This window comes from Neodiprion pinetum, chromosome 6, assembly GCF_021155775.2.
Source record: "Neodiprion pinetum isolate iyNeoPine1 chromosome 6, iyNeoPine1.2, whole genome shotgun sequence".
Lineage (NCBI taxonomy): Eukaryota > Metazoa > Arthropoda > Insecta > Hymenoptera > Diprionidae > Neodiprion > Neodiprion pinetum.
Window position 1 is genome coordinate 26823222 of NC_060237.1, and position 13089 is coordinate 26836310.

The following is a 13089-nucleotide window of genomic DNA, read 5'->3' on the forward strand; positions in this document are numbered from 1 at the left end:
CGCGTTCCGATAATAAACGTCATTATAATTATAAAACGCGGCTAGTTGCATTTAACATGCAGAAACGCAGCGTGTAATTGATGAGAAGAGAAAGTGAAAAAATGAACGATAAACGCATCAAGTATCACGATTAACGCTCGGAAGGAAAAAGAAAAGCTAATTGTGAAGAAAGAAAAAGAGAAGTATTAATTTCGCGAACCGTATTTCGATGATAACAATTAATGACTGCGCCGTTAAATTTGAGCTCGCGTTTCCGTCCTGGAACCGAAGCTGATTATTCTTCAGGATTGCAGAGCTCGAGTCTCGAAGTCTTGATAAGTCTCTAAGAGAGCTGAGAGCCACTGCAGTCGGACACCATAAAGCGTGCAGCTTTTTCTCTCCACCTTTATTTATTCGCCAAGATTGCAGACGGCTCTGAAGAGCGCCGAAGCTCGCGGGGTTTCAACCTCGGGATATAACGTACATGTACGCGATATTACACACGAGTTGCATTCTATCTGGGTGGTTTCATCAATCCTCTCCGGAGCCATTCGGGCTCGTGAGAAAAAAAAAACATGTCGAATTTCTGCACAGCGTTACACGTTGTTTTACCTCCTAGATACGATCACGGTGAGACTAGAAATTTGATTAAAGTTTAACGAATTTGTGCGTAAATGTTGACCTGCGAATCGAGAAAATGTTATTCGAAGTAATTGTGAATATTTTGGGAATTTAAAAAGCCTTAATTAGACAAATAACTATCCTTAAACGATACTTACTCGGTTGTTAGAGAAAATTTGAATTGACAAAAGAGATATTCATCGAATCAAGCAAATCGGGGAACACAAGCAAATGCCTGTATTAATTTACGTGTAAAACGGTGAATTTCACTCACTCTGTGCGTGTCGAAATTTTTTATCGCACAGTAATAAGCGATGCGCTCCAGAGCGAAGTTATCAGGTAATATTTGATGTGCGGTTCACACGTACGTGTTTATCAGCCTTGGCGCACATACGTGTACGATTTTACTCTTGAAATTTCTCCCGTCCACACGTACGACTCGTTAGTTTTAACGTCCTACCTACGATATCGCGCAAAGTAGTAGAGTAGGTCGGGAACACCTTCAAGTTTATCACTACCGACTTCTCTAGCAGCCGGGAGTAAATATCAGATAGAAACACCGGCGAATAGACGGCCTAGCTGCACGTTCATTTTTTAAAGCAGATTTCGATCAGCTTCAGGACGCGGGCGTAAAACCGCTAGCTGCATAATTCTGCGGTTAGAAATTTCCATTTGCTTATTTTGTTTTTTTTTTTCTATCAATAAAAATCTTCTTATTTTCTCCGCTAATCGATTCTGCGGCAGAAGCAAGCATCGGGTGATTATATAGTTGTAGAATTTATTACTCGTCGATCACAAGTTGCGGCCGCGATTCGATTACGTTGCCAAAAAATTTCATACCGCGGCTCGAAATTGCCAACAATTAATTTCCCCATTACTCAATCACCGCGAGTATCTTTTGATGCCGGTATACAGTTTTCATATGTATATAATGGATCTATGCTGGCTCTGCGAGCCCAGACAGAAGAAGAGACCGCGAGGTGCGGTGCAAAAAATTCACTCGAGATTATACCTGTAGGTGCTTACAACAAACGAGTTGAACATTCCGCAAGGAGATCAGGCGCAGTTGATTCGTCTAATATTAGCTCTCGCGGAAATCGATTTTTCGCGAATAGTCCTTGTCCGCAATTTCTCTGAACGTTGCATGTTATCGCTTCGCTCGCGATAAAATTTCGGGCGAATCCCGTCGACGCCCACAATTTTCACAACGTGTAATTCGATAAATTCGCGATATAATGGCAAAACGCGTTCGTTAGAATATTTGACGCGAGTCTTACGGCGACGGGTGACGTTTAATTACGTGTAGGTATTATTTTGCGTCGTGGTTAAATATTTTTGCGCACAGATATACGCTGTTGCATTCACAAGGGAAAGTGAAAATAGTTTCACCCTGCCAAATTTATAACACCGCATGCAGTTTGCCAATAACCGCTCTGCGATTTACTCCGTGCAAATTCGTACGTGCCTCGGTATTATATTCGTTTGCAATTGGCTTTGCGAATTTTCTACGGCTGTATGAACGAGCACGAGAGGTAGAAGTGCCACTTGAGTTTTTGCATCGGTCGGCTCTTCGGTCGGACCATTTTTACATCAATGGCTCGCGGCTAAATACTTGCCAAAAAAAAAAAAAAAAAAAAAAAAAAAAAAAAGCTCGAGCTTCTTGAGAGTCGACCAAGCGAACGTCGACTAGACTCGACGCGCGCGCGATGTGTAGATATATAATTGTACGTATGGTAAAATTCGCGAACAAAGCTAACGCGCGAATTATTTGGGCCACCGCGCAAAATATCCAAGCAAACACCGAAGTGTGCGAAAATCAAAATTAGCTTGTTTTATAACCCACGCTTTAATACTTCTCGGAATGAAGTAAACCCGATAAAATACGTAAAGTTAATTTTTATTTCTGGGTCAGCGCGCCCGCTTGAGTGAAAACAATTTTGCAAATTCAAAGTCACGCATCGTAAAATTAATATGCGACGGGAATATGTTTTGCAGGGAAAATTGTTTTTCGGAATCGCTGTATACATTAACGTTATGACAAATTTTTTCCCGTGTCCAACATGCGTACGTTATTATAACATTTGTGCGAATATGTATAACTGATCATGATTCTCTTGTTTTGTAATTCTACACGATATCGAAAATATTGGATTATTCAAGGTGTTCGCAGTTTTTGTCACATTTTTTTTTTTTTTTTTTTATACCGGAACACGTTTCGGGTATCAAACGCTCAACGACTTGGTTTATTTCCGATTGGATGTGACAGCGTGACAAGAATTTTATTCACAACTAATTAGGAAAATGATTTGTCATGTTGTTACATATATTACTTGTTGCGTTCGTCGGTCCGAGTTGTCGATAATCGTTAAACTCGAAATTTTGATACTCGAACGAATTCATTGATTAATTGGTAAAGTTTATCGACGGATATTGCGCATATATATAATTTTACAAATATTGATGTAATAAAAACAGGGTTAAGCACAGATTGCGGGTCTGCAATCTTCTCACTTACGTTGGTACCGAATAATCTCGTCTCATCTCAATCCCAGTTTGAATGTCATCGGCGGACAATTTTTTCTCCATTTTTTTTTTCATACAAATAACATTCCAGTCGGATGAAACTTTTCCTGAATTATTAATAAAAATCATGCACAGTTTTTTATATGCATCGGGATATAATCCAAGTCAGTGGATCACGAATTCATCCGTAAACTTGTTCGTGTAATAACAGGTATGATGTATTATTGGTTCGGATTTTCGATTTCTTTGGCCGCTAATCTAAGCAGAATATTACAAGTACGTGCTACTTCGCATGAAATATTTAGATACCGTAGAGCTTCGTATTCGCAGCTTATGAATAAAGATGAGTGTTAATTATTACAACTTTACGACTTGTACCGACGTATTTGAGCCTCGGCTATAGAGGCGGTGCTGCAGAGTCAGTCGAGCAATGATCGGTGGAGCGATAAAATTTCGAATTACCGATTGGAAATAATATTATTAATATTCACCTGCAGCTGATAATCAGGCTGACCTGCAGGTTTTACCGCGGTAACAACGAGTTTTTTTGAATAAAATTTTGCGATCGTCAAATCGCGCGAGGCGTCGATTATACGTAAATTCATTTGCAACACGAAACGATTATAATCAATAATCAACGAACGATACAAGTCTTACCCGATCGAAAATTGACGAAGATTTAATCCGAGAGTCCATGTCCTTGGAGCTGAGAGTCTGGAAGACTCCTTGAAAAAAATGAAATTTAGCCCCGCGGGTGCCGCAGAACCTCGGTTCTGACATTCACGTATAATATACGCCCGAGGGTCGCTCTGCGTGATTTATAACCGACAAGACTGAAAAAATGAATTCATTCGTTACCGATGAATACCTATATTATCTATACGCGATGGTGTGAGTGCCGGTTACACGTACGTGCAAGTAACCCGGAGTCGAGGATCCAGATGGAAGAGTGATAAATGTATATATAACCGATATTTCGAGCGTGGAAAACTCGACGCTCAACGAGAGCCGGGTTATAAATAACTTTTAATTAACCCTTTACATGTATATTGCCACATTTTTCTTCTACATGTATAGCGTCGACTTATATTCACACCGCGCGTTTGCTGGAAGGCGGAATCCGACGTTTTTTTCTCTCTTTATCGATGATTTTATCAACGTCGTTAGCCCGCTCATCGTTTATACTGTCGATCTTCTTCCATATATATATGCATGCTTAAGTTCAGGGATTGATGGAGCATCGCTTCCTGTCAAAGGAAACTAGTTTTAGTTTTATTGGATGATACAGGACGCAGAGTAGTTTTGTTCGAATCTTAAGTCGAATGAAAATCATGGCTAATGGCTTCCCAACGCGCGAATTTCTCGAGTCGATAATTCTCGGTTCTAAAGCTTCCAACGAAGTTCAAACTGTGGCTAAACTATTCTTGCCGTCGTTTTATTTCGTTTAAAACAAAGTCTGAAATCTCACGGGAATCAGCGGTGACGTCAAATTCGAAATAAAATTCGAAGCGTGTCGAAGGCGGCCATTTTGATTACCGTCCCAACGTTGCCAGCTGCTAAATATAGCTAATTAACCTCGCGGTCGATCAAGCAGGGATTTTCGGTTAACAAAAACCTCTGAATGAATTCAGAACCATTTTTTCTCTCGATATTTCAGGAAAATTCAAATTTTCTTATTACCTGCGATGTAGAGTTTTTCGCGTCTTGCTCGAGCTTGGTGGAAAACCAAAGTCTCGTAGAGCCGGTCCATGGCCCCAGGCAGACGTGACATTGAAGAAATTTATTAATATAGAGAGTTTGACGCGGTTGATGCCCACGCGAATGCGTATGAATGATATTCAAAGTATGTAGCTCGCGTACTTGAATATTAAGTGGCCTTAGTCGAGCTCCTTACGTCTCCAGATTTACGTATGCCATACGCAAACATTGTTAAATTTCCTCAAAAGATATTCGCACCTGGCTGATCGCGAACCGAGCCTTCGAAATTTTCCGCAACGATTGTTTGCCACGATTGGCGTTTTTGTCATTTTTTTTTAAAACCGCGTCGACTGCGGACGTAAACCACTTCACCTTTAGTCGTGGTGAAACGTGCGAAAAAAAATCGAGAGTGTGCGAAAAAAAATCTCACCGCGAGATAAACGCGCTAACAACTTAACGCAATACAACAGCATTAGCGCCGTACTGCCGAGCAAACATCTTGCCGCTTGCATATATGTTTATTTTACTGAATTTTTGATTAGCTCTGATGCAGCAATGAGGGCAAGAACACTGTTTTAAAACCAGGACAGAGACGGATTACTCTTCAAGGTGTTTCATCCCCGCTTATTGAACTTTGCAATAGATGCGAAGTTATCAGAGGAAAATCCTAATTGCAGCTCGATTATTCGTTTACTATTCACACCAATTTTTGGAGAATATAAAAAAAAAAAAAAAAAAAAAAAACATAGCACATTGATTATCGAGATATTAAAGCTGAAGTTGCTCATTTTACTGTTAAATTAATAAAAATCTAAATGATGTTCACTATCGGAGAAAACATGATAATATATCGTGTATGAAGTATTTCCACGATGCGTAGGATCCAATTAATTGTTCAAACAAAATCAAACGTCAATGAAAATTTTTTCAAACAACTCAACAACATTCTTCTGGAATTGAACGTATAATGCGATCTATAAGCTGTTTGGGATTTTTGAACCGCTGTCAAACCCTCTGAAATTTCCTTCCTGCGGTCTTCGCGTGGCTTGCGGACTCGCTGCAAGCCAAAATAATTTCGCGAAAGCATATAACCGGCATTTTCTCGTTACCTAACAGCCCGCCATACGTTGGTGATATATTGATTAATTGGAGCCATGGAGGCGTTAGATAATTCTGTCGGTCGTAACGGCGTCTAAATCGGTGGCGGAGTTTAATTTTAGAAAAATGTATCGCAAGAAAAAAAAAAAACGTTATACGCATTACAAACGTGTCCAAGTCTCAATACTGCAGAATTCACCGTAATCTTTGAAGATTCAAAGAGACGATGATTTTCGAATTGAATCTGCGGACGAAGGAACTTGTGCGGTAAAATATTTTTAAAATAAAACAAACTTACGTGCGAAAAGTTTAATTATGTACACATGGAAAAAAGTAATTTGTTTGATTTACGCGCGTGTCGGTAATTATATGGACAGGATACTTTTTGCAGCAAAATTTACAGCGATATTGGCATTTGACGAGTTGAGAAAAAAAAAAAAAATTGGTGAATGTAAATTTAACACAGCGATAAGTAATTCTCACGACAATCGCTGTAATTTATGCCGCAAAAAAGCGCGGGCTTCGTAAAATATAATTATTTATACCGTCGAGCGGCTAACCCAACAAATACATGTACAAAATTCTGTGAAAGTTCCTCAATTTTCTGCCAAATCACGTGGAAATCGGTCGATGATTACTTTGTCAAAAAATTCGGATGTATACGCAATAATTAGGAGAGGAAATGACGAAATTTCGTTTTAATAGCCGTAAGTAAACGTCAACGAGACGTGAAACCAGCTTACACGATAAAACTGGGCATACATAGACACGAATTCGTACATGTATAGATATACATACACCTACAGATATATAATTACACACGCCTCGTGCCGAGCGCTCAATTGATTCCAGACGGCTTTCTGAGCGCGGCGATCGTTCCATTCATGGAAAACCGTAATATCTTTTTCCGGGATTCAATGGACTTACCTCTTCACCCCCGCGCTCTTTAACTCCTCGTAGTAACTGTTTATTCGAACACGTGGCGCGGCTTCCCATTCCCTCCAGTCCTGTCTTATCGATTGGAAAATTAACAGCGAGTTTGGCCAAAGGCCTTCCGCAACGTAATGCTATTGCAAATTCAAAGCGAAATTTCAGGTGTAGCATAACTCGAAAAAACCGAATCGATTTATCGCGCTAATTTGTGACGTACATTTTTGGGAATGTGCGAAAAGGTTTTTTCTCATCCTCGTTTCGAGACAACGTCGTGCATTCGTGCTTTTAAATTATACTGTATAGAAATTATATATATAATCAATAACAATAACCACGGTAATGACGGTAAAAAAGTAAAAGAATGAAAATAATGTGGTGATAAGCAAGTTGATAAACAACTCATTTCCAGAAACTTAATATTTGCAAGATTTGTGGGTCCGGACGTATTGGAATTGTTGCAAAAATACCGTCAAGGTGATTGGCGAAAGGAAAAACTGACTGTACTTACCAAAGTGGAGAATCACCTATTTTTCCGATCTACATGCGAAGAATAAAATTAAAGACAAGTATTCTCAAGTAACGGAGTATGTCTTCTACAATAACTGCCAGCAGTACAAAATATCAAACAATTTCTTTGACATTTATATGTATATATTAATTAACGCGATCCGTCGTAGCGTCGCGTTCAAGCTTACGTTTTTTTTTTTCTTTTTTTTTTTTTAACTCACCTGAAGCCTCTCCGATTGTCTAACTTTGGAAGCTTCCTCGACCAATAATTTTTCGCTGTAACTAAGAATCTACGATCCCAAAGAACTGTAAGTGATAGCAATTCCTTGTCAACTTGTAACATATTTCACGCGATTGAAACATTTGACGTAACTGTTGTATAACACATCGTTGTTCGTATTATTATTAATCATCTATATACAGGTTTGTACTGAAATATTTTGAAAAAATTTGTGCTCATACGTGCGTACACGAAATAATCGTCATCTTCACTCGTTGACAGTATTTTTTTTTTTCGTCCCATATCCAGCAGTTTTACGAAGATATTGTATACATGTCGTAACTATGTGTACAGAGTTACACCTATTGGTCAAATATCAACACTAAAGATAGCTAAATATTTGTCAACTGGTTATACCGCGGGCAATTAGAGAGTTTTTTTTCCTGCGATAATATTTCTCATCAATTTAAAAGAAGAAAAAAAAAACTGACGCAGATGTTTCTGTCCCTGTGTGCAATATGTAATTAAGATAAAAGCTGTTACATATAATATTATACGTAAATCGTGTTATATCTCATAGCTGAGGTCATTGGCACCGTTGCCAGAATTTAGTTTAATTTGAAGGCGATTTTCGAAGCATACGTTCTAAAGGTAAATGGGTCGGTACAAAAAAAAAAAAAAAAAAAAGAAATAGAAAGAAACTGAAGAACACAAATTGAATATTTTCATATGTGTATAATATATTTTATTGCAAAGTAGAGCAAATTTTCTACAGCGGTGATTATTCCTTATGGTACTTATTATTATTTTCTTCACCTCACTTTAATATATACATATATATATATGTATATTGAACTGTCTACACGTAATATGCCTAGGCAGGAAACCTAAAATATCGTTGATTGACACATATACGTACAATTATATAACCGTAAAATAATAGTTGTATAACGTATAAACGTAATGAATAAAATGGCGGTAATAATCATAATGATAAAAATTAAATATTCACGTGAATCTGTGTAACGCGTATTGGCATGCCGCTGTTGCATCCGTGTGCCTTTAAATTGCATTTTAAATTACGTGTAATATCATGTATCGTAATTTGTATAATAGAGGACGAGTGCAGGGGATAATTGATTATACACTTCCTTCGATGCAAATTACAATGGCTCTAGCAACTGTATTTATAAGTGGTTAAATGTTTATGCGTGTATCTCAACTTTGAATATTAAACAGTTGCAGAAAATAATTAAAAATAAAGGACAATAGGATGGGTGAGAGAGAAGAAAGGGCTCAGAGGGTTACGTAATACGTGTATGAAATATTTACAATTTTTAATTCAATTTGAAATAAAAAATATATATATATATATGTGTGTGTGTAATATAATATTGATATAAGGTCACAGGTGATTCAAGGATTCAATAGTTTTAATTGTATATAGCCTAGCTAATAACAATTTAATAGTGACAACAACAATAACAACAACAACAACAACAATAATAATAATAATAATAATAATAATAATAATAATAATGACAAATCTATTTACGATTAAAAATAAAAAGAATAAAAATAATATGGTGATAGGTAAGTTAACTATTCAAAGATATACATAATAATATGATCAGTCTTTAGGCTCTCTAGGACAAGAGTACTCACAATATTTGCCATTCGTTTCCCATAAACTAACCTTTGCTTAATTATTCATAAAATACTAATAATAATGATAACACAATAATAATAATGATAATGATAATGATAATGATAATAATAATAATAATAATGATAACAACGAGAAATTACAAAAAAATTGTGCATTTTTAAGCAGATGCGATATTAAAATTGTAAACATATTTTCACTCCTGTTAGGTGATATTTTTTTTTCTTCAAAGAAAGTAGAAAACCTTTTCGAAAAATATGACGAACTGCTTCGGATTTCCAATTTTTCCTCAACTTGCGACATTAGGGATGAAGTGAATATTTCTTATCGGATATGCGAATAAATTACATATATGGGTGGGGCCGCATAGTAATCAAATGAGTGAGATAGCCTGGCACTGTATGCAAATAATTCTATATGTACAAATCTGCATAATTTTCTTGTTAGAAAAAAGTTAAAGAGTACGAATGAAAAGATGAACAATTCGAATACCGCATCTATCCTTCGACACTTTCATGCCGCGGCCGGGCGGCCGTATCACGTGTATGTTATATATATTCACTCCTATTACATTATTCAGATATACACATTTCACAGGTATAACAAGGGCTCTCTCCCCCTCTTTCTCTCGCACACTCGCTCAGCACTCGTTTATAAAATATGTATACGTATATGGCCGTTGATAACATGCTAAATATATCGCGGTGACGAAATGAAAAAGTGAAGTTAATAATTATTAATATATATATATATATGTACACATGTGTGTAACGAAGTAAACGATTAATGATCGATGATTTGAGAATACGCGTAGATTAATGGTTGTAAAATATTTTTCGACATACAAAAAAGGAGAAAAACGAAAAACAAAAAAAAAAAAAAAAACATAAAAACATAACGGATAAAATTACCATTAACGCTACGAATAATCTGTTTTCGCTATGTTCACACATTATACATCATGCTTTATATCCTATTATACATACGAGGCGGAGAAACTTTTCATCTTTATAGATATTGATATATACACATTGTATATATTTATATCTACACATGTTCTACAGATAGAGCTTTCTTAAGCAGCGCCAGGACGGTACCGATATTATTTTTATACACGCGTACAAACGTGTGATAAAGCTTTTCAACCGATTTTCATTATAATATAATTTTCAAAAATAATATTCGTTATATAATCGAGTTAAGCGCTGCTTACGAAAGTTTGACAAATTTTTCACGTAGGTACAAATGTATGTTGTATAAGTACATTTGTGCACGTATGCGCGAGTGCGCAAGTGCGAATGTGTGTATGGCGCATTTACGCACGGCGCAAGGCTTGAAAGTGTCGAGTGCCTGGTCGAATTTAACTCGGAGCAAATGACATTTGTATGAAATCCAACCGCAGATGCAAATTTTAAGATTTACATGCGATACATTTGTTGGATGATAAACCCTAGTCGATTTTGACGTGCAAATATATACCTCCAAAAATCGATGCCCACTTATCTCAAACGCAGAAACAAAGTAATGGCATGAATTCCACGAATTTTTGGGTACCCCGTTAAGCGAAAGATATTTCATCTGCAGTGTGCAAGACTTTGTGTGATTGAGTATATTTACCACGATAAGATATAACATTTTTTTTTAAACAACGATCGACATCCTATCCGTTTGTATATCTTTTTATCAAAATCTCTCAGTTCCCCTCATCGTTTTACCAAGTAAAATACAAATATACGTATATAAAAACACAACAACAATTAATTACAGGAAGGTTCATCAATTTTTAAAATTTCCACATTTTTTTTTTCTTTCACTTTTTTTTGCGATGGATATTTAATACATCTTTTTGCTCATAGAGTCGTTTGTTTTTTTTTTTTTTTTATATAATTTACAAGTATATCGTATTCATCATCACAATATAATAAAATTGGAATCACCGCATAGCGTAAAAAATTCATATTCACATGTCAAACATCATATATCACGATTGAAAATACAAAACAATATACGTAGAATATATCGCAATGTTCGAACGAATATTGACGTTATTGCTGTGACATTGGAAAATGAAAATACGTTTAAATAAAAATCAGAATCTCGTAGCACCGTTTTACATATATATATATATATATATACATATGCTGTAAATTTCGAGCTACATCCTATAAGGCACATTTAGTTCTTTGCACGCAGATGCTTTCGCAATATTATGCGCGCACACACAAACACGTATGTTGATAAAAGTGTAATAAGTAAAACGTTAAGAAATTTTTGAAAGTTTCTTGTCTTTCAAATGTATATACTACATAAATATATAACAACGTAAATGTATAAAGACAAAACACAAGTACACATGTAGGATAACAAAATAAATATATGTTAAAATATGTAGTAAATTGACGCGATCGAATCAACGCAACATGCAGATAATAATTTGGCTTAATTTCAAAGTTTTAAATTTATGTATAAAATTATCTACGTATGTGTGTGTGCGCATATATTTGTATGGTATACGTGCCTCGATAATTCATTCTCATTGTAAAATCATTACTCCTCCCGCCCTTCCTTCGCAAATTCTCTACGTCCATCTAAGCCGTAAAAAAGAAACGGCGTGCAACTGTGTACGCGTTATAAATATACGTATATCATTGTTTTTTTCCAATTTTTTTTTTCATAGAAAACTAAAACCCCGCAGCCCGAAATAGTTCATAGTATATCGGTATAGGTATACAGATAGAAGTCGAGTTTCGCATACGATGATTTTTCGTTTTCCCCATTTATTGTCTTTTTTTTTTTTGTTTTGTTTTTCTTTCCTTCCCAAGTCGTAAAATACGTACTGCATACAGCTAATAGTGAACTTTACACCGAACTGATCATCGCTAATAAGTAAAAAAAGAAAAACAAACAGTTAACAATGATTGATTCGTAAAGAGAGAGCAAGGGAAAGCTTGAGAGAGAGAGAGAGAGAGAGAAATAGACATATAGATAATAACGATATTAATTAAGGTTTAAAAGAATATCAACGAATAGGAAAATATGTTTGTGGTACAATGTTTGACGAATTGTGTGTTTGTATGTACAATGAAGGCATGGCTACATGTGTAATATTTGCAGTATTTATAGGATAGAAACTAACTAAAATAGTTGCGTAAAGTTAGGATAAACTTAGAATTTGGACGCGAACGGGCGACCTTTTAATTTGTTTGGCACAGCGAATTCACGTTGCTCGTTAAAACCTGAAACAGAAACAAGCGGGAAAAAAAATTTCCTTTAGAGAATGAAAAAGACGAAATTTGTTAACAAAAAAAAGAAATATGCACGGACAAATAATTGCAATAAAATTGAATCCGTTTTTGTACAAAGATACTGGTTTTGCTGAAATTTTCGACAGTAACTGTAACGAATAAATGAAACTTGTCTGAAATCAAAGATAGAGAACGATGTGAAAAGAGCTCTCAATGAAGGGGCGGAGTTTCCGGTTGAGAAAAATCGAAGAACCGGGGCGTCTCGGCGTCGAGACCCACGCGTCTAGACGACCCGAGGGATTTTATGGTGCGGTTCTCTGCCACGCCTTGGTAAACCGGCTTTCGGATTCCCTGCAACTGCAGACGTGTTGCGAATCGGCTGCTGCATCGCAAGTAAGTATATAATGCGTGGCAGCCAGCGTTCCGATTCCGCAGATACTCGCTCGCGTGAAATGTAGGTATGCGTTAAAGGCGTTCAAGGAGAACCGCGGCTTCGACGGCTCGTCGTCGTTGATGAACGATTAAAGAATATCGGGAGATAATTATTCCGCTGACGCGACTCGTAGTGCATGACCGGTTTATAATGTATGATAAACTCG